General features: G+C 42.2%; 1 protein-coding gene across 1 annotated transcript in view; it reads right to left on the reverse strand.

Moving 5' to 3' along the window:
- LOC120020747 (dysbindin-like) overlaps positions 1-24,148 on the reverse strand; it is a 31,766-nt gene that overhangs the window by 7,057 nt on the left and 561 nt on the right. The window lies entirely within an intron of this gene.

Here is a 24,148-nt window from a genome sequence, read left to right on the forward strand (position 1 = left end):
AAGCAAAAGAGAGATAGCTCCAGAGTGTTATGAGAATTTTGTTATCAATGTTCATAAACTTCAATTAATCTACTCAGTCTGCAACCCAGAGTTTGTAAGATTCTGGTTTAAATGAAACAGACAGATTCCTCAGCTTACAATAGTCAAAATGTTTATTCACGAGAACGTCCTGAAGTCCATTATACAAAGACATCCATTTTATAGCTGCGCACATACTTCCACACAAACAGTAGGTATCCTACACACATACATACACACAAACAGTAGGTGAGTTTTATCCTTCTCCAGAGTTCTCACCACTGTGTACCCAGCCGACAGTTCCATTCCCCCGAGATTAGGGAAACCCTGAGAAGTACTCTCTATGCTATCAAAAGTTCCTCAGAGGCCTAGCCAGGTCGGTCCAAACACAGTTTAACTGTTCTCTGTTTTTTTCTTCGGCACACACATACAAGTTCAAATCCTAAGCTACGCCTTGCTCAGACAGTCTGTGTTTTTCCACTATACAGATACATTGTTTAACCTAATTCTGACTAAAACTACACACATCATCAGATTATAATTTTATGATTCGAATCAATTTCATACAGTTATACGGTTTCAGAGTGGAATTATTTTATCATTATCTTTCAACATATACATTATTTTATCAAGAGACAACTGATTGGGTTTCTTTTAAACCAAGGGGATGTGATTGGGTAAGCGAAAAGGAGCAGGTGTGTCTTCAGATTGGTGACTGATTGGCGACTGATTGGCGACTGATGACTGCCACCTGTGACTAGGGCAGAAGGAGAGAAAACAAATACACACAGGATACCTGTATCCGTAACAATAACATTGGTATTCTGTCTGCTCTATAAATTACAAGTTTGAAGTCATGGAATTAGGCCATGACTGTGCTTTGTCTTGGATTCTATTGCCTTCACTCACTGTGATGATTCAGATGCATATTCTTTGAACCACCCTCATGAAGCCAACTTTACCCACAACATATCAGATCTCATTAGCTATTACAACAGCTCTGTGTATGTACATGATGTAACTCGGTACAATGAGCAACATAATTTCATCCCCCGTCACATCTATTTTCTAACGTAACTTGCAGTGATGTAGGCAGCTATCTGACCAATTCAGCTAAATTGAGGCACGTAATAAGGCCATATAATGGCAGAGATGTCTTTCGCTCCTGAAGCACTTTCACATTTCCTTTCTTCTCCTCATCCCCTCTCCTCTCCCTTCTCCTCCTCTCTCATCATAATTGTTTCCATGAAGTGATTAAAATCAGTCCACAATCCTTAGAACTTTTTCCATTGTCATTTCCAACTCTGTTTTTTCTAAAGGACAAATCTCCCAGAGCTGCTGTTTATGTAACCAGAGAGAGTAGGATATTGTCACTGGTTACTCCCCTGCGGAAAGCAAAGCACGATGTGTGTGATTAATTTAGGATTATGTAATAAAGGTGTAAAATTGGGAGCACTGAAGCACTCTCGCCATGCCGGCTGCACTTTTCTTCAGCCTCAATCTAAGAGAGCATGTTAACTTGTGGGCCTGGGGCCACAGACAGATACAAGGACAACCCCATAGGAGAACACTTTTTGGTTTCAGGCAGAACCATTTTTGGCTCCAGGTAGAAGAACCCTTTTGGGTTCCATGTAGAACCCTCTGTGGAAAGGGTTCTACATGGAACCTAAAAGGGTTATTCAAAGGGCTCTCCTATGGGGACAGCCAAAGAACCCTTTAAGGTTCTATATTTTTTCTAAGTGTGTAATGCATCACTGGTTTATATGGAGAACTAACTCATCATAATTGTCCTTATAAAAGCATATTGCTTTCAAAAAGAAGAACAATAATAAGTTTCAAAGCCTTGCTCACATTGCTTTCAGAGAGCATCTAAGGAGTTTTTGTCTAATGTTTTTTATTGTACAAAAACTCAAGACTGAGACAAGGCTGTCAGACAAGACTGACAGCCAAATCTGCTCAGATGGGTAAATCCCAGAGTGACCCGACTGACTCTAAAGGGCAAACTGAGCAGGGGGAAAATAGTTAAAAGTGTAAAGACCAGTCCATTAATGTCCGCTTTCCAGTCTTCAATACCGTTGTGTTGGCTTCAACAAGAAGGAAAAACATACAGTATCGAACTCCTCTGAACATGGAAATCTAAATGATAAACACAGCAGACCAACGTTGTCTGTTTTAAACCGTAGGCTTATATCTGCCTCAGGAAGACAAAACAGAAAAAGACACCAGACCGGACCTCAAGACCCCAGACACCAGACCCTGACCATGGAAATGAAAGACGCTAATGACCAAGAGTGCCAACCTATCTCCTTCAAACCAACCAGATCTGCCTAATCCAGACGAAGCAGGAAGAGAGATCCAGACCGGGCCTCCACAACCTGCACACCAGACCTTGACTATGACACAGCCAATGACAAAAAATCTATGGAATGAAAATCTGGCAGATCTCTGACATCAGATCCTCCCAGTCCCGGCAGATTAAAAACTCCTGTCGAGGAGATCAGGATTCTTCCAGGCTAATCTCTAACTAAAAATGTGCTATCTAGAACCTTAAATGGTGCTTCGGCTGTCCCCATAGGAGAACCATTTTAACAACCCTTTTGGTTCCAGATAGAACCCTTTCTACAGAGGGCTCTACATGGAACCCAAAAGGGTTCTACCTGGAACCAAAAAGGGTTCTGCCTGGAACCAAAAATAGTTCTCTAATGGGGACAGCTGAAGAACCCTTTCGGAACCTTTTTTCTAAGAGTGTACCTCATGGCCTCCTAGCTCCATGTCACAATGCTCACTATCTTTACTGTCATCACTATCCTCCATGCTTTACGCCAAGATCCCGTATTCTCCCAGAGTTAACTCCAACTCCAACCAACTCACAATCACGGCCTCACAGCTGCTTATCTCGCTCTTCACTATCATCACTGTGGAATAGCAAAGGTCCCCGGGAGTCTCTCGCGGACTGGCAGCTATAAGGCATGCCATCTCCATCTTCAACCCCTTCAAACGACAGGAGAACCAAGACCACTGAGGAGAAACCAGCTGTCAGCCCTGACAGTGAACATTTGGTATTTTTGTTATTTTATTAGGATCCCCATTAGCTGTTGCAAAAGCAACAGCTACTTTTGCTGGGGTCCACACAAAACATGAAACATAATACAGAATGACATAATACAGAACATCATTAGACAAGAACAGCTCAAGGACAGAACTATATACATTTTTTAAAAGGCACACATAGCCTACATATCAATGCATACACACAAACTATCTAGGTCAAATAGGGGAGAGGCGTTGTGCAACGAGGTGTTGCTTTATCTGGGGGTTTTTGAAACCAGGTTTGCTGTTTCTTTGAGCAATATGAGATGGAAGGAAGTTCTATGCAATAAGGGCTCTATATAATACTGTACGTTTTCATGAATTTGTTCTGGATTTGGGGACTATGAAAAGACCCCTGGTGGCATGTCTGGTGGGATAAGTGTGTGTGTCAGAGTTGTGTGTAAGTTGACTATGCAAACAATTTGGTATTTTCAACACATTAATGTTTCTTATAAGAAGAAGAAGTGTTGCAGTCAGTCTCCCCTCAATTCTTAGCCAAGAGAGACTGGCATGCATAGTATTTATATCAGCCCTCTGATTACAATAATCAAGATTAGACAAAACTAGAGCAGAACTAGCCTGCAGAACTTGCTTTTTGGAGTGTGGTGTCAAAAAAGCAGAGCATCTCTTTATTACGGCTAGACCTCTCCCCATCTTTGCAACCATTGAATCTATATGTTTTGACCATGACAGTTTACAATCTAAGGTAACGCCAAGTAATTTAGTCTGCTCAACTTGTTCAACCGCCACACCATTCATTACCAGTTTCAGTTGAGGTCTAGCACTTAAGGAATGATTTGTACCAAATACAATGCTCTTAGTTTTAGAGATGTTCAGGACCAGGTTATTACTGGCCACCCATTCCAAAACAGACTGCAACTCTCTGTTAAGGGTTTCAGTGACTTCATTAGCTGTGGTTGCTGATGCGTATATGGTTGAATCATCAGCATACATGGACACACATGCTTTGTTTAATGCCAGTGGCAGATCATTGGTAAAAATAGAAAAGAGTAGGGCCTAGAGAACTGCCCTGCGGTACACCACACTTTACATGTTTGACATTAGAGACGCTTCCATTAAAGAAAACCCATTGAGTTCTATTAGATACATTTGAAGTCGGAAGTTCACATACACTTTTTTCAACCACTCCACAAATGTATTGTTAACCTCTTGAGAATATAGGGGGTGCTGTTTTGACTTAGTGAAAATTGGTCTCCAAATTAAACTGCCTCGTACTCAATTCTTGCTCGTACAATATGCATATTATTATTACTATTGGATAGAAAACAATCTCTAGTTTCTAAAACCGTTTGAATTATGTCTGTGGGTGAACCAGAACTCTTTCTGCAGCGAAATCCATGACAGGAACTGCGAAGGTCTGAAAATGAGGCTCTGTTCTCAGATCAGTTTAAAGCTCTGTATGTATCCTATGGGTCGACATGAACTGCACCCGCCTTCCCCTGGATGTCAGTAACCAATGAGAAGTGGAATGGAGTTCCTACGTAGTTCTCAGAGTTTATAAAAGGCCAAGGAACGAGGGGAGCTCTCTTTTCGACGTTCATCATTGCGCAAAGCAGGACCTCAGGATGGCATTTTGAAACGCTCAGTTATCGACCTTAGATATATCCGTCTGTAATTTAATTCGATATAGGTGTTAGAAACATCATAACGAAGTTATTTTAAACCGAGTTATATCAGTTTATGCGAGTATATTGCTATTTTCGGAATTTCCTTAGTATTGCGTTTGGAGGATTTGGGCATGTTGTGGCCACATAGCTATTCTTAGCTGCTAATTCCGAAGTTGAAGACGACGTTTTACAACCAAGCAACGATTATTTTGGACAAGGGACCACTTGCACAAGATTCTGATGGAAGCTCGTCCAAAAGTAAGAGCTATTTATGATGTTATTCCGTATTTATGTGGAAAAATGTAAACGGATTTGTCCGCCATTATTGCGGCACTAGTCTGGCTGTAACGCACACTGTATGTCTAGTAACGTTAATTTTAAAAATCTAACTCAGCGGTTGCATTAATAACTAATGCATCTTTCATTTGATGTCCAACCTGTATTTTTTAGTCAAGTTTACGATTATTTATTGATTAGATTAGGTGCCTCTCCAAGATGGCGCCGGCCAGAATGCATGACCTGTTGCCACTGATCACATTGTATAACCACGATTTGTGCTGCTAAATATGCACATTTTCGAACAAAACCTATATGGATTGTGTAATATTATGTTACAGGACTGTCATCTGAAGAATTCTGAGAAGGTTAGTGAAAAATTAATTTATTTTGGTGGTGAATACGTTATCGCTATGTTTGGCTGGAATCAATGCTGTTGTCTGGTTTGCTATTGTGGTAAGCTAATATAACGATATATTGTGTTTTCGCTGTAAAACACTTAGAAAATCTGAAATATTGTCTTGATTCACAAGATCTGTGTCTTTCAATTGCTGTACGCTGTGTATTTTTAAGAAATGTTTTATGATGAGTAATTAGCTAATACACGATGGTCTCTGTAGTTATTCTAGTCATTTTAGTGAGAGTTGTGATGGGGGCTGCAATTGTAAACTATGATTTATACCTGAAATATGCACATTTTTCTAACAAAACCTATGCTATACAATAAATATGTTATCAGACTGTCATCTGATGAGGTTGTTTCTTGGTTAGTGGCTATTTATATCTTTATTTGGTCGAATTTGTGATAGCTACTGATGCAGTAAGAAAATGGTGGAGTATGGGAGTGGTGTCTTTTGCTAACGTGGTTAGCTAATAGATTTACATATTTTGTCTTCCCTGTAAAACATTTTAAAAATCAGAAATGATGGCTTTATTCACAAGATGTGTATCTTTCATTTGGTGTCTTGGACTTGTGATTTCATGAACATTTTATTATATGATATCCCTGTGGCTTTAGGCTAGGCTATGCTAGTCAGCTTTTGTGATGGGGGGGATCCCGGATCCGGGTTTGGGAGGTGTTATTAACAAACTATAGTTTTGGCAAGTCAGTTAGGACCTCTACTTTGTGCATGACACAAGTAATTTTTCCAACAAATGTTGACAGAGATTATGTCACTTATAATTCACTATATCACAATTCCAGTGGGTCAGAAGTTTACATACACTAAGTTGACTGTGCTTTTAAACAGCTTGGAAAATTCCAGAAAATTATGTCATGGCTTGAGAAGCTTCTGAAAGGCTAATTGACGTCATTTGAGTAAATTGGAGGTGTACCTGTGGATGTATTTCAAGGCCTACCTTCAAACTCAGTCCCTCTTTGCTTGACATCATGGGAAAATCAAAAGAAATCAGCCAAGACCTCAGAGAAAAAATTGTAGACCTTCACAAGTCTGGTTCATCCTTGAGAGCAATTTCCAAACGCCTGAAGGTGCCACGTTCATCTGTACAAACAATAGTACGCAAGTATAAACACCATGGGACCACGCAGCCGTCATACCACTCAGGAAGGAGACGCATTCTGTCTCCTAGAGATGAACGTACTTTGGTGCGAAAAGTGCAAATCAATCCCAGAACAACAGCAAGGACCTTGTGAAGATGCTGGAGGAAACAGGTACAAAAGTGTCTGTATCCACAGTAAAACGAGTCCTATATCAACATAACCTGAAAGGCCGCTCAGCAAGGAAGAAGCCACTGCTCCAAAACCGCCATAAAAAAGCCAGACTTTGGGTTGCAACTACACATATGGACAAAGATTGTACTTTTTGGAGAAATGCCCTCTGGTCTGATGAAACATCAATAGAACTATTTGGCCATAATGACCATTGTTATGGTTGGAGGAAAAAGGGGGAGGCTTGCAAGCCAAAGAACACCATCCCAACCGTGAAGCACGGGGATGGCAGCATCATGTTGTGGGGGTGCTTTGCTGCAGGAGGGACTGGTGCACTTCACAAAATAGATGGCATCATGAGGTAGGAAAATTACGTGCATATATTGAAGCAACATCTCAAGACATCAGTCAGGAAGTTAAAGCTTGGTCGCAAATGGGTCTTCCAAATGGACAATGACTCCAAGCATACTTCCAACGTTGTGGTGAAATGGCTTAAGGACAACAAAGTCAAGGTATTGGAGTGGCCATCACAAAGCCCTGAACTCAATCCTATAGAAAATATGTGGGCAGAACTGAAAAAGCATGTGCGAGCAAGGAGAAACATCTCCTGGATGTTTGACCGTGGGGCAGGGGTTTCCAGTACCTGGTTGACTGGGAGGGTTACGGCCCGGAGGAGATGTGCTGGGTTCCCGCTAGAGATATCCTGGATCCAGCCCTCATCCCCAACTTCCACCGCCGACACCTCGGTCAACCAGGTATGCGCCCAGGTAGGACGCCAGGGGGCATCCCTAGAGGGGGGGGTACTGTCACACCCTGATCAGTTTCACCTGTCCTCATTATTGTCTCCACCCCCCCAGGTGTCGCTTGTTTTCCCCAGTGTATTTATCCCTGTGTTTTCTGTCTCTCTGTGCCAGTTCTTCTTATATGCTCCAAGTCAACCAGCGTTTTTTCCCGTACTCCTGCCTTTGCTATTTTCTTTTTTCTAGTCCTCCCGGTTTTGACCCCTACCTGTTTGGAACTCTGTACCCGCCTGTCTGACCATTCTGCCTGCCTTGACCACGAACCTTTCTGCACTCTGTACCTCCTGGACTCTGATCTGGTTTTGACCTTTTGCCTGTCTACGACAATTCTCTTGCATACTCCTTTTGGATTATTAAACATTGTACGACTCCAACCATCTGACTCCTGTGTCTGCATCTTGGTCTCACCTTGTGTCATGATACAAAGTACCCTCCAAGCTCATCATTGAGCTCTGGGCCCTGGGTCTGAACTCCGTTCTGTGCAACTGGATCCTGGACTTCCTGACGGGCCGCCCCCCAGGTAGGGAAGGTAGGAAACAACAGCTCCACTTTGCTGATCCTCAACACAGGGGCCCTACAAGGGTGTGTGCTTAGCCCCTGTACTCCCTTTTCACCCATGACTGCGTGGCCACACATGCCTCCAACTCAATCATCAAGTTTGCAGACAACACAACAGTAGTAGGCCTGATTAGCAACAATGACAAGACAGCCTACATGGAGGAGGTGAGGCCCTGGGAGTGTGGTGCCAGGAAAATAACCTCTCACACAACGGCAATAAAAGAAAAGAGCTGATCGTGAACTTCAGGAAACAGCAGAGGGAACAAGCCCCTATCCACATCGACGGGACCGCAGTGGAGAAGGTGTAAAGTTTCAAGTTTCTCGGCTTACACATCACTGACGATCTGAAATGGTCCACCCACACAGACAGTGTGGTGGAGAAGGCACAACAGTGCCTCTTCAACCTTAGGAGGCTGAAGAAATTTGGCTTTGCCCCTAAAACCCTCACCAACTTTTACAGATGAACAATTAAGAGCATCCTGTTGGGCTGTATCACCGCCTGGTACGGCAACTGCACCGCCCGCAACCGCAGGGCTCTCCAGAGAGTGGTGCAGTCTGCCCAACGCATCACCGGGGCCAAACTACCTGCCCTCCAGGACACCTAGAGCACCTGATGTGACAGGAAGGCCAAAAAGATCATCAAGGACATCAACCACCCGAGCCACGGCCTATTCATCCCATTATCATCCAAAAGGCTAGGTCAGTACAGGTGCATCAAAGCTGGGACCGAGAGACTGAAAAACAGCTTCTATCTCAAGGCCATCAGACTGTTAAATAGCCATCAATAGCTGGCTTCCGCCCGGTTACGCAACCCTGCACCTTAGAGGCTGCTGCCCTATATTCATAGACTTGGAACTACTGGCCACTTTAATAATGGAACACTAGTCACTTTAATAATGTTTAAATAATGTTTACATACTGCTTTACAAATCTCATATGTATATACTGTATTCTATTCCACTGTATTTTAGTCACTGCGCTCCGACATTGCTCTATCTAATATTTAAATATTTCTTAATTCCATTCTTTTACTTTTAGATGTGTGTGTATGGTTGTGAATTGTTAGATACTACTGCACTGTTGGAGCTAGGAACACAAGCATTTCGCTACACCCGCAATAATATCTGCTAAATATGTGTATGTGACCAATACAATTTGATTTGATTTGATTAGCGAAGTGAAAGAGCAGGCGATCCAGCGCGAGGGAGAGAGAGGAGGGGGCAGGCAGAAAAAAACATGCTCATATGTCTTGATTATCTGTATCTCGCAATGTCTTGTCTTACATGTCTCGCAAATTCACCAAAGTAGCCTAAAGTTTGCCTCTTCCCCGGGCCTTAACCTCTAATTCCTCCCAAACCCGGATCCGGGAGCACCCCCATCAGTAAAAAAGCTGACTAGCATAGCCTAGCATAGCGTCACAAGTAAATACTAGCATCTAAATATCATTAAATCACAAGTCCAAGACACCAGATGAAAGATACACATCTTGTGAATCCAGCCATCATTTCTGATTTTTAAAATGTTTTACAGGGAAGACACAATATGTAAATCTATTAGCTAACCACGTTAGCAAAAGACACCACTTTTCTTACTCCACCATTTTTTTACTGCATCAGTAGCTATCACAAATTCGACCAAATAAAGATTAAATAGCCACTAACCAAGAAACAACTTCATCAGATGACAGTCTGATAACATATTTATTGTATAGCATATGTTTTGTTAGAAAAATGTGCATATTTCAGGTATAAATCATAGTTTACCATTGCAGCCACCATCACAACTCTCACCAAAGCGACTAGAATAACTACAGAGACCATCGTGTATTACCTAATTACTCATCATAAAACATTTCTTAAAAATACACAGCGTACAGCAAATGAAAGACACAGATCTTGTGAATCCAGCCAATATTTCAGATTTTCTAAGTGTTTTACAGCGAAAACACAATATAGCGTTATATTAGCTTACCACAATAGCAAACATCACAACAGCATTGATTCAAGCCAAAAATAGCGATAACGTATAAACCACCAAAATATATTAATTTTTTCACTAACCTTCTCAGAATTCTTCAGATGAGTCCTATAACATCATATTACACAATGCATATAGAGTTTGTTCGAAAATGTGCATATTTAGCGGCACAAATCGTGGTTATACAATGTGATTAGTGGCCAAAACTTCAAGCAATCTGTCCGGCGCCATCTTGGAGAGGCACCTAATCTAATCGAAAACTATTCATAAACTTGACTAAAAAATACAGATTGGACAGCAAATGAAAGATAAATTAGTTCTTAATGCAATCGCTGTGTTATATTTTTAAAATTAACGTTACTGCGCAATACAGCGTGCGCTAAAGCGAGACCGCACCGAAATTCATGGCGGAATTATTATTTGACATTTGTCAACATAAATACGAATTAACAGCATAAAGACTGCTTACTATTTGCTGAGCTTCCATCAGAATCTTGGGCAAGGTGTCCTTTCTCCAGAACAATCGTCTTTTGGTTGAAAGATGTCCTCTTCTCCTGTCGAAATAGCCGCTAACGTTAGCTATGTGCCGGAAAAGTGTCCAACTCCTGATAGCGCATCACAAAGAAATCCCAGAAAATCGCAATAAACTGATATAAACTGCTATAAGTCGGTTTAAATTAACTACCTTGTGATGTCTTTAACAACTATAACGAATAAAAACATGACCGGAGATACAGAACTGCTAAAACGAAAGCTTTGCAGGACGCCATTGTGATGTCCCTCTTGCGCCAGGCGCCCCGTTGAAAAGAACGGTACTTCCGTTCCACGGTCTTATATAGGGCCCCAGATGGTGCAATCCACTCCATTCAAATTCTCCCCGCTTACTGACATCTAGAGGAAGGCGTATGCAGTGCATGTAGCCCGATGGCTTACATGGGGACTTATAAACTGACCTCAGAACAGGGACCTCGATTTCTGAAATCTCACTCCCTGACAGGAAATGTGCTGCAGAATGAGTTCTGTTTCACTCAGAGAAATAATTCAAACGGTTTTAGAAACTGGAGAGTGTTTTCTATCCAATAGTAATAATAATATGCATATTGTACGAGCAAGAATTGAGTACGAGGCAGTTTAATTTGGGAACGTAATTATTACAAAGTCGAAATGGCGCCCCCCTATTGACAAGAAGTTTTAATAGCCTATCGTCTAGTTAGGCTATAACACTGAAAATAATATGTTTTGTGATAACTGCACTGTGATGGCTTCTTGGTAGCTAGTCATAAGGCTGGGAGATCGGGGGATAGATAAAGCCAACTTCATAAAATTGCTAGGTGGCTAGTAGTATGACCGAGAAACAACAACCACACATTTCTTTTTTACATAAAGAATACAAATTACATTACAATATGACAAATCTGAGGGGGCACGTGCCCCTGTTCCCGCTATTGGCATGATGCCTCTGCTCCCATCTCTTTTAAGGCTAAAACTCCTGAGGGGGAGACAAAGCATGCCCCAGACACCTCAACCAGAGACCAGAGCCCTACCAGGGACTGTCAGATCACCAGAACACCTGTGGATTAACTTTTTAGGGATAGGGGGCAGCATTTTCACTTTGGATGAATTGCGTGCCCATAGTGAACTGCCTCCTACTCTGTCCCAGATGCTAATATATGCATATTATTATTACTATTGGATAGAAACCACTCTGAAGTTTCTAAAACTGTTTGAATTATGGCTGTGAGTATAACAGAACTCATATGGTAGGCAAACTTCCAAACAGGAAGTGGAAATTCTGGGGCTGGTTGATGTTAAACTCATCGTCTATTCACATCCCAGTAAGATATGGATCTGTTCGCACTTCCTACGCCTTCCACTAGATGTCAATAGTCAGTAGAACGTGGAATGAAGCCTCTAGTGTGATGTGGCAGCTATTTGAGTCAGTGGTCTGGCAGAATGCTAGTTCCTGGTTACACGCATTACTCATGATATCGCCATGCGTTCCATTACTCTGTAGACAAAAACGAATGCTCCGGTTGGAACGTTATTGGATATACTGTATATGATAACAACATCCTGAAGATTGATTCTCTACTTAATTTGACCAGTTTATTCGACCTGGAATATAACTTTTTGAAGTTTTTGTCCGAGTTCGCCTGGACCGGCGCCAGCGTTTGGACATGTGAACTAAACGTGCTAGCAAAAGTAGCTAATTGGACACTAGTAATGGACATTATCGAACAAAACAACAATTTATTGTGGAACTAGGATTCCTGGCACTGCATTCTGATGAAAGATCATCTAAGGTAAGGGAATATTTATGATGTAATTTCGTATTTCTGTTGCTCCAACATGGCGGAGAAATGTTGTGTATTTCTGAGCGCCGTCTCAGATTATTGCATGGTATGCTTTTTCCGTAAAGTTTTTAAAAAATCTGACACAGCGGTTGCATTAAGAACAAGTGTATCTTTAATTATATATAAAAGATGTATCTTTCATCAAAGTTTATGATGAGTATTTCTGTTATTTGACTTGGCTCTCTGTAATTACTCCGGATATTTTGGAGGCATTTCTGAACATGGCGCCAATGTAAACCGAGATTTGTGGATATAAATATGCACATTATCGAACAAAACATAAATGTATTACGTAACATGATGTCTTATGAGTGTCATCTGATGAAGATTATCAAAGGTTAGTGATTAATTTATCTCTATTTCTGCTTTTGTGACTCTATCTTTGGCTGGGAAAAATGTGTGTTTTTTGGATTTGGTGGTGATCTAACATAAATATATGTTGTGTTTTCGCTGTAAAACATTTTAAAAATCGGACACGATGGGTAGATTAACAAGATGTTTATCTTTCATTTACTGTATTGGACTTGTTAATGTGTGAAAGTTACATATTTCTAAAAAATATTTTTGAATTTCCCGCGCTGCCTTTTCAGCGGAATGTTGGGGGGGTTCCGCTAGCGGAACGTGTGTCCTAGAAAGAAAGAAATGTGTAACTTTCACACATTAACAAGTCCAATACATCAAATGAAAGATAAACATATTGTTAATCTACCCATCGTGTCCAATTTAAAAAATGCTTTACAGCGAAAATACAACATATGATTACGTTAGATCACCGCCAAATCCAAAAAACACACAGCCATTTTCCCAGCCAAAGATAGGAGTCACAAAAAGCAGAAATATAAATAAAATGAATCACTAACCTTTGATGATCTTCATCAGATGACACTCATAGGACATCATGTTACACAATACATTTATGTTTTGTTCGATAATGTGCATATTTATCTCCAAAAATCTTAGTTTACATTGGCGCCATGTTCAGAAATGCCTCCAAAATATCAGGAGAAATTGCAGAGAGCCACATCTAATAATAAAAATACTCATCATACACTTTGATGAAAGATACATGTTTTACATAGAATTAAAGATACACTTGTTCTTAATGCAACCGCTGTGTCAGATTTTTAAAAAACTTTACGGAAAAAGCACACCATGCAATAATCTGAGACGGCGCTCAGATATAAAAAACATTTCTCCGCCATGTTGGAGTCAACAGAAATACGAAATTACATCATAAATATTCCCTTACCTTTGATGATCTTTCATCAGAATGCACTCCCAGGAATCCTAGTTCCACAATAAATTGTTGTTTTGTTCGATAATGTCAATTATTTATGTCCAAGTAGCTACTTTAGCTAGCACGTTTGGTACACATGTCCAAATGCTCGCGCAGCTCCAGGCGAACTCGGACAAAAACTTCAAAACGTTATATTACAGGTCGAATAAACTGGTCAAACTAAGTAGAGAATCAATTTTCAGGATGTTGTTATCATATATCCAATAACGTTCCAACCGGAGAACTCCGTTGTGTCTCTAGAAGTAATGGAAAGCAAGACGATATCATTTGGAATGCGCGTGACCAGGATCTGGCAATCTGCCAGTCCACTGACTGAAACAGTTCCCATCCGGCCCCACATCACAATAGAGGCTTAATTCAACATTCTACAGACTGTTGACATCTAGTGGAAGGCGTAGGAAGTGCAAACAAATCCATATCTTACTGGGATTTGAATAGGCGATGAATTGAAAATCAACCAGCCTCAGAATTTCCACTTCCTGTTTGGAAGTTTGCCTGCCATATGAGTTCTGTTATACTCACAGACATAATTCAAACAGTTTTAGTAACTTCAGTGTGTTTTCTATCCAATAGTAATAATAATATGCATATATTAGCATCTGGGACAGAGTAGGAGGCAGTTCACTCTGGGCACGCTATTCATCCAAAGTGAAAATGTTGCCCCCTATCCCTAAAAAGTTTTAATCAGAGGATGATATCACAGCACAAGCAATTGATGGAGACACCACTGACTATGGAAATTCCAGCTCTACCACCTCAAGCCTGGATGAACAGGAAGACACAGCCACTGATGACAATCAGAGAGCTCTAACAGGACCCCAACACATGACCACCAGAAGCTCCTGGTCAAGGAGTCCATGGAGGAGGGACTGGAATAAGGAACTTGCTCTCTTCATGATGCAGAATAACTCAGATGATTAACCAAGCAACCAAACAGCCAGCCACCAACCAACCAACGGACCAACCAACCAGTCTTAACTACAATATGAAGACATGTAGGAGTGGAAGATAACTCCTAGTCATTTTAATATTTCTAATTTACAAACAAATGCATATCATAAATGATGATGTGATTCTGTATTAGTGTAAGATACAGTTGAAATTGGAAGTTTACATACACCTTCGCCAAATACATTTAAACTCAGTTTTTCACAATTCCTGACATTTAATCCTAGTAAATATTCTCTGTCTTAGGTCAGTTAGGATCACCACTTTATTTTAAGAATGTGAAATGTCAGAATAATAGTAGAGAGTATGATTTATTTCAGCATTTATGTCTTTCATCACATTCCCTGTGGGTCAGAAGTTAACATACACTCAATTAGTATCTGGTAACATTGCTTTTAAATTGCTTAACTTGGGTCAAACATTTTGGGTAGCCTTCCACAAGCTTCCCACAATAACTTGGGTGAATTTTGGCCCATTCCTCCTGACAGAGCTGGTGTAACTGAGTCAGGTTTGTAGGCCTCCATAATCGCACACGCTTTTTCAGTTCTGCCCAAACATTTTCTGTAGGATTGAGGGGAAGGCTTTGTGATGGCCACTCCAATACCTTGACTTTGTTGTCCTTAAGCCATTTTGCCACAACTTTGGAAGTATCCTTGGGGTCATTGTCCACTTGGAAGACCCATTTGCGACCAAGCTTTGACTTCCTGACTGATGTCTTGAGATGTTGCTTCAATATATCCACATTATTTTCCTACCTCATCATGCCATCTATTTTGTGAAGTGCACCAGTCCCTCCTGCAGCAAAGCACCTCCACAACATGATGCTGCCACCCCCGTGCTTCACGGTTGGGATCGTGTTCTTCAGCTTGCAAGCCTCCCCCTTTTTCCTCCAAACATAACGATGGTCATTATGGTCAAACAGTTCTATTGTTGTTTCATCAGACCAGAGGACATTTCTTCAAAAAGTACAATATTTGTCCATATGTGCAGTTGCAAACCGTAGTCTGGCTTTTTTATGGCGGTTTTGGAGCAGTGGCTTCTTCCTTGCTGAGCGGCCTTTCCGGTTATGTCGATATAGGACTCGTTTTACTGTGGATATAGATACTTTTGTACCTGTTTCCTCCAGCATCTTCACAAGGTCCTTTGCTGTTGTTCTGGGATTGATTTGCACTTTTCGCACCAAAGTACGTTAAGGCATTTGGAAATTGCTCCCAAGGATGAACCAGACTTGTGGAGGTCTGCAATTTTTTTCTGAGGTCTTGGCTGATCTCTTTTGATTTTCCCATGATGTCAAGCAAGAGACACTGAGTTTGAAGGTAGGCCTTGAAATACATCCACAAGTGCACCTCCAACTGACTCAAATTATGTCATTTAGCCTATCAGAAGCTTCTAAAGCCATGACATAATTTTCTGGAATTTTCCAAGCTGTTTAATGGCACAGTCAACTTAGTGTATGTAATCTTCTGACCCACTGGAATTGTGATACAGTGAATTATAAGTGAAATAATCTGTCTGTAAACAATTGTTGTAAAAAGTACTTGTGTCATGCACAAAGTAGATGTCCTAACCGACTTACCAAAACTACAGTTTGTGAATGAGAAATTTGTGGAGTGGTTGAAAAACAAGTTTTAATGACTCCAACCTAAGTGTATGTTAACTTCCAACTTCAACTGTAAGTGTATTAATGTAAGATAAGTGTTAGATATTGTTAGACAAGAAAGGCTGTCTTGTGACACAACAGCACAACAACACAAACTGTATGTTAGCTCTTAACATTTGTCCCCCCCATAAAAGGCAGAAAGAAAAAGAAAACTCAATGGACCAGTGTGGCTTTACTATGTCAGGTATAGATGGCATTCAACAAGGTCACTGGAGAGGTCTGTGTGCTCAGAGCAGAGCTGACACTTGACATGCGGGGAGGGAGTGACTCCTTTTTCTCTTCTCACGGCCGTATGCAATCAGACATGCCCCCGTCTTCTCTTATTATGAGGGCAGTGTGAGAGCCATGCTGACAAAGCAAGATGCCTGCTGAAATTGAGGCCAGGCATATGAGGAATATCAAAACATGCCAGGGTATATCTTAAAATACTGGCTGCATGACTGATGTCTGAATGTGTATCACAGTAATAAAGTCTGATAACAGTACATACAGTATGTCGCAGCAGTTTGAGAGAACAGCAGTTTGGTCATACTTTAGATCACTCAGTGTTTTCCTCGTCCTCATGTTAGTGCAATAGATCCTACAACCAGGTTGACATTGATTGATTGATGCTTGATGTATTTTCTTAAGAGGCCTGGTACCTGACTTATACATGAGCTAAAGGGAGAGTAGTTAACAATGCAAATCTTCCCATTGATTTTCCTATCCCATTTTGTTACCATCTAATCACCTTTATCAATAAGGTCTGGGGAACTCACAGCTGACCTTTTTGACCTTTGACCCGTTCCCTTTTCACAATGGAAAAAACTGGGTCACAAAATGACAGGGTCACAATGTCTCGGATTGCTGAGATCACTTTTCCGGTCAGTTATTCTCCATTCCTTACCCAAACCCCCCACTTCACACCACAAGCCATCCAGAGTGGCAGCCAGTGGGCAACACAGAGCGGCTATTCAGGAGGGAGGAAGAGGGGAGACGCAGATGAGAGAAGACTGGGACAAAACAGATGAAAGCAGATTGTCAGAGGGCTTTAAGTTTGACCTGACTTTCTTACAGAAAAGTTTTTCCATTGTTTTTACTCACTCCCTCTCTCCCCCTCAGGGAATGAGTTGTGGGTTGGACAGAGTGTGGGATTAGGGCTCAGTACCAGCTGGACGTGTGGAATGAGTCGGACTCGAACAGAGCCGGACGTGTCAGCTTTCCCACTCTGCCTCCCCACACAAAGACAAACCCAGATCCTCCACTCTGACGGGAAAAACAGAAAAAGCCCTTTCAGACAAACACAAAAGCAGGGCTGTAAGGAAGTGGGCATGGGCCTGATTCTAAAGACATGACGCCAGTGAGAGGAAGTTATTTTACTCCATAGGCATGTCGGGAAGGTTAGAAAGGGGTACACCATGACATCATCAGCACACTGTCCTTTCCAACAGGGACCTCTCTCCCTCTCTGTATCATACTCACATTAGAGCTTAGATACAGAGATAGTGAGAGCTGAGGGGCTGATGGCCTCGTGACTCGAAGAGCTGGCCTCAGAACGACAAACAGTGTTTGGGAACAAAACATGGACGATTAGCTTTCTAGATGATCCAGTTGCTTTTAGGTTTTAGATCTTTCACTGGGGCTGCTGGTCTGTGGCCTCCCTACATTCCCCAGCGGAGGCAGCTCTCAACACAAAAACACTATGGGAATGGCCACTTCCTTTAGTGCAAACACTGATTATAGACTAGTTTGCCAGAGTCATTTTGAGGGAATTCTCTACCACCGAGCATAAGTGGTTTCATAAAAGTGACAGACTTAATTTCCAAAATAATGAAGTAATCCTATTTAAATAATCCTTTGGAATTGACAGTAAACTGCAAAGACACAGCCATGAAAATGTAGGTTTTCTTGCGGTGGAAGACAAAATGCAGCTCTCTCTATATATATACACGTCTCTTTGGGGGCAGAGTGAGCACTGCCTGTGCTCTCTCTCTATCTCTCTCTCTCTCTTTCACAGGATGACAACATGGCACCAGGGATCAGTGTTAGATGTTGTTCAGGATAAGAAATGAATCACCTGCTGGCACATCGCCAGGCAGTGAGACAACAGCAGGCAGTGACAGTGACTCCTGATCAGATTGATCAGGACCAACAAGACGTGACGTAATGCTGTTAGGGACTGGGGGAGATGAGACTGGTTAACCTTTACGACAGGACATGTTGCTGAGGGTGTGTGGGAGGGTATCAGGAGGGATTGTATTTCACCATGCACCATCTCACTGCTTGTTCTGGAGATGTGTTTGAGGGAAGAAGTTGGGAGGAAAAGTGGATAAAAAACTAAAAGTAGTGAAATAAGAAAGGTCAACCAAAGAGTAAAAAGTTCAATGGAAGTGCAAAGAAGGTGGGTGAAAGAAGGAATGTACATATAAAAGAGAATAAAAAAGATGAGGTGTGGAGTAGACAGGCAGAGCCAAGAGAAAGAATGAGTAGACAGGGAGAGCTGAGAGAAAGAATGAGTAGACAGGGAGAGCAGAGAGAAAGAATGAGTAGACAGGGAGAACCTAGAGAAATAATGAGTAGACATGGAGAGCAGAGAGAAAGAATGAGTAGACAGGGAGAGCCTAGAGAAATAATGAGTAGACAGATAGAGCCAAGAGAAAGAATGAGTAGACATGGAGAGCAGAGAGAAAGAATGAGTAGACAGGGAGAGCCTAGAGAAATAATGAGTAGACAGATAGAGCCAAGAGAAAGAATGAGTAGACAGGGAGAGCCTAGAGAAATAATGAGTAGACAGATAGAGCCAAGAGAAAGAATGAGTAGACAGGGAGAGCAGAGAGAAAGAATGAGTAGACAGGGAGAGCCTAGAGAAATAATGAGTAGACAGATAGAGCCAAGAGAAAGAATGAGTAGACAGGGAGAGCAGAGAGAAAGAATGAGTAGACAGGGAGAGCCTAGAGAAATAATGAGTAGACAGGGAGAGCCGAGAGAAAGAATGAGTAGACAGGGAGAGCAGAGAGAAAGAATGAGTAGACAGGGAGAGCCTAGAGAAATAATGAGTAGACAGATAGAGCCAAGAGAAAGAATGAGTAGACAGGGAGAGCCTAGAGAAAGAATGAGTAGACAGGGAGAGCCTAGAGAAATAATGAGTAGACAGATAGAGCCAAGAGAAAGAATGAGTAGACAGGGAGAGCCTAGAGAAAGAATGAGTAGACAGGGAGAGCCGAGAGAAAGAATGTGCCGACTCTGATTGGGGCTCATTAGCTGAGGTGGATGTCTTGCTGTTTTAACAGGATGTCTTTTCCGCTGCTCTCTCATCATCAAATTCCACTTTCAACAGTCTAGTTGCTGGCAAAAGCTGGCACTATGGAGATCATCAGCTGGCCATGACTGCCTCTAGGTAACTGGAAGTTCATTGGATCAATTGTTGCAATAAGGGGGCAACATAGAAACTGCTTCAGAACAACATCAGATTATATGAAGCCCTGTGCAATTACTTTGTTTATTGAAAGAGTTTGTCAGGTGAAGCACTGTCCCTGGCTATGTAAACTGACCAGGGTGGCAGGCAGTCCTCCCTTTCATAAAACAGATGACAACATTAACAATTATGTAGAAGATGCCTCTTGTCGTTTTTTGTTTACACCGTTTATTATTGGGCTTTTTTCTTCCTCCTGCTCTCTCTCCTGAACCTCCCATCTGGGCTTGGTTCCAATTGCGAAGAGAGTGAATTATTGATGTTGAGAGTTGAGCAGTGTGTGTGCGTGTTTGGACTGTGTGCGTGTTTGGACTGTGTGTGTGTGTGTGTGTGTGTGTGTGTGTGTGTGTGTGTGTGTGTGTGTGTGCGTGCGTGTGTGTGTGTGTGTGTGTGTGTGTGTGTGTGTGTGTGTGTGTGTGTGTGTGTGTGTGTGTGTGTGTGTGTGTGTTTTATTTTTATTTCACCTTTATTTAACCAGGTAAGCTAGTTGAGAACAAGTTCTCATTTACAACTGCTACCTGGCCAAGATAAAGCAAAGCAGTGTGACACAAACAACAACACAGAGTTACACATGGAATAAACAAGCGTACAGTCAATAACACAATAGAAAAAAAATTAAGTCTATATACATTGTGTGCAAATGGCATGAGGAGGTAAGGCAATAAATAGGCCATAGTAGCAAAGTAATTACAATTTATCAGATTAACACTGGAGTGATAGATGAGCAGGTGATGGTGTGTAAGTAGTGATACTGGTGTGCAAAAGAGCAGCAAAGTAAATAAAAACAGTATGGGGATGAGGTAGGTAGATTGGGTGGGCTTTTTACAGATGGACTATATACAGCTGCAGCGATCAGTTAGCTGCTCAGATAGCTCATGTTTAAAGTTAGTGAGGGAAATGTAAGTCTCCAGCTTCAGCGATTTTTGCAATTTGTTCCAGTCACTGGCAGCAGAGAACTGGAAGGAAAGGTGGCCAAAGCAGGTGTTGGCTTTGGGGATGAACAGTGAGATATACCTGCTGGAGCGCGTGCTACGGGTGGGTGTTGTTATCGTGACCAGTGAGCTGAGATAAGGCGGAGCTTTACCTAGCGTAGACTTATAGATGGCCTGGAGCCAGTGGGTCTGGCGACGAATATGTAGCGAGGGCCAGCCGACTAGAGCATACAGGTCGTAGTGGTGGGTGGTATAAGGCACTTTGGTAACAAAACTGATGGCACTGTGCTAGACTACATCCAATTTGCTGAGTAGAGTATTGGAAGCTATTTTGTAGATGACATCGCCGAAGTCGAGGATCGGTAGGATAGTCCGTTTTACTAGTGTGTGTGTGTGTGTGTGTGTGTGTGTGTGTGTGTGTGTGTGTGTGTGTGTGTGTGTGTGTGTGTGTGTGTGTGTGTGTGTGTGTGTGTGTGTGTGTGTGTGTGTGTGTGTGTGTGTGATTGTTGCGTGTGTGTGTTTGGACTGTGTGTGTGTGTGGGGAGCTTGCAATGGGTTGAATCACAGACTGGCACCACCACATGCCCACTCTGTAAATACTACAATGACATCATCTCTCCTCTCCCAGCACAAACATTCACACTCCGGACTGACAATAGTGCCATTTATGGGTCAGTCAGCCTCAGTCTCCTGTGCCAGTGCCCTCTATGTGGCCCATAAGCAGACTACTCGTCCACAATGAAGCCAAGAAGCTGAAAACTGAGAGACGTCTCCATTAGACTACACTCACTCACCATGAATGAGCAGAATTTGTCTGGAGTGTTGTGAGGGAGCGGATGTACTTAAAAGCATCGAACGGGTGACACTGTTGGCCAACTGAGTTCCCTCCATCATGACTCATCATGCCCTTTGGCAACACATCAACTATCACATTGTTCACCTTTCCTGGTGTTCCTGGAACCTCTTTGTTGCTCATCCTCTTTTTGTGATGAATAGCCCACATTGCTATTTTCAAATCAATGGAGAGCATCACTGGAATGTTTGGCTGGACACAATAGAATAGTTCTGGCCTTACACTGATCTATTCTGTTGATGTTGGTATTTCTCAGATCTAGTGATGTCATGAGCCTGAGTAGTTTGGCACTATCGTCGTGGGTTCATGATGAACAGCAAAGACCAGAAACCCAACCACTATGTATTTCCCATACAATACTAATGATACCTGTGATACCTGTGTTGATGTGGGAGATGTGTAAGAGCTTTGTGGGTCCAGCACATGCTGACAGATTTATGAATAATGAATAATAACTGTGTTGTTTTATTTAGTGAACTACAATATGCCTGTAGGCATTAACAAGTATACCTGGTCTGAACCAGGGCTTGTTTTCACCAAGTATAGAATGGGATGATGGGAGATTTGATCCAAACTAATTAGGAGGACTTGGTTTTAGGCCTTGGTTTTAGGCCTAAGGTTTTAGATTGTGTAGATTAAAGGATCTAAGTGGAAATAGATATGAACAGATGGTCATTCAAGGCCTGTAGTGTGTACACATACATAATGTACATACACACACATGCACATATACACACACCATGGGACATTGCATGTGCACAGCATCCATGGATATTGTGTGTTCATCAAGCTGTTGGTCAGCCATGCATGGGGGAAAAACTACATTATCTACAATGCAGCTGTTGCAGTCATAAAGTAATATTAGTTCAGGTGGAATAAATCCAGAGGCTTTTGTTGTGGCCACCTCTCCATCCTACAGTGGGCTGCACCACCTTATCAGAAATGTACTATGCTGTGTCTGCCTCAGTGGGAGACTGGCTTTGTTTAAAATGAGCACTCTGGCAGCAGCCATCCTGTGAGCCACTAGCATACATGGGGAACAGATAGGAGTTCCATGCAATGCTGCAGGGAGAGACACCAGTCTTATCTATATAATGGAGTTAGTCCAGTCAGAAAATGAAGGGATCTACCATGGTTGGTGAAGAGTAGAATACCTGAATGGGATACCTGGGACACACAATGTTTGATCACCGAGCATGGTTGGCACCACAACAAAACCATGTCCGCAACAACATAAAAAATATGTGAGAATAAGTTGTGTGTTTGCAATCAGTTATGTCTTATCTGGTGTACATTCAATACGAACTGCGCATTCACTTAATCATTCCCAGCCTGTCATTGGGCACTGGGACCGGTCAACCCACAGATAGAGGATGTCTTCTCTCTCAGTCATGGTCTGATCAAATTTAGCCACTGACTGACTGACCCTATTGTGACAAATTCAATTTCCCCTTTCTGTTTTTCTCTGTGAGAGCATCGTCTGTAGGACAGTCTGTCTGTAGCCCTATGTCACTGCAGTCAATCTATAGATACAGACACACAATCTCATTAGGAGTTAGAGATTCATGTCAGTGAAACCATTGGATGTCTTTAAGGCCCCAATCCAAAATGAGAATATACTGTATCCCTTTAAGAACCCTCAACGTCTTGAGTGAAGTCCCACTGATTACAGCATTATTATGGTACATTACTCATGGGGATGATTCACCATTCTAGTCTTTATTTGGCCAGCAAAGAACATACAGTATGTCAGCCTTAGAAACATCAACAAACACCAGGTCCTTACCACATCGGCTGAACAGTCAAAGCAGCCAACACCGACACACACAGACGCACAAAAACACACAAACACACACATTCTTTGCTTTCAATGCACACACACACACACACACACACACACACACACACACACACACACACACACACACACACACACACACACACACACACACACACACACAAACACATATTATTTGGGTTGGCGCCCCCTCTTGGGTTGTGCCGTAGCGGAGATCTTTGTGGGCTATACTCTGCCTTGTCTCAGGATGGTAAGTTGGTGGTTGAAGTTATCCCTGTAGTGGTGTGGGGGCTGTGCTTTGGCAAAGTGGGTGGGGTTATATCCTTCCTGTTTGGCCCTGTCCGGGGGTATCATCGGATGGGGCCACAGTGTCTCCTGACCCCTCCTGTCTCAGCCTCCAGTATTTATGCTGCAGTAGTTTATGTGTCGGGGGGCTAGGGTCAGTTTGTTATATCTGGAGTACTTCTCCTGTCTTATCCGGTGTCCTGTGTGAATTTAAGTATGCTCTCTCTAATTCTCTCTTTCTCTCTTTCTTTCTCTCTCTCGGAGGACCTGAGCCCTAGGACCATACGTCAGGACTACCGGGCATGATGACTCCTTGCTGTCCCCAGTCCACCTGGCCTTGCTGCTATTCCAGTTTCAACTGTTCTGCCTGCGGTTATGGAACCCCTACCTGTCCCAGACCTGCTGTTTTCAACTCTTAATGATCGGCTATGAAAAGCCAACTGACATTTATTCCTGGTTATTATTTGACCATGCTTGTCACTTATGAACATTTTGAACATCTTGGCCATGTTCTGTTATAATCTCCACCCGGCACAGCCAGAAGAGGACTGGCC

Source organism: Salvelinus namaycush, chromosome 2 (genome assembly GCF_016432855.1).
Source record: "Salvelinus namaycush isolate Seneca chromosome 2, SaNama_1.0, whole genome shotgun sequence".
NCBI lineage: Eukaryota > Metazoa > Chordata > Actinopteri > Salmoniformes > Salmonidae > Salvelinus > Salvelinus namaycush.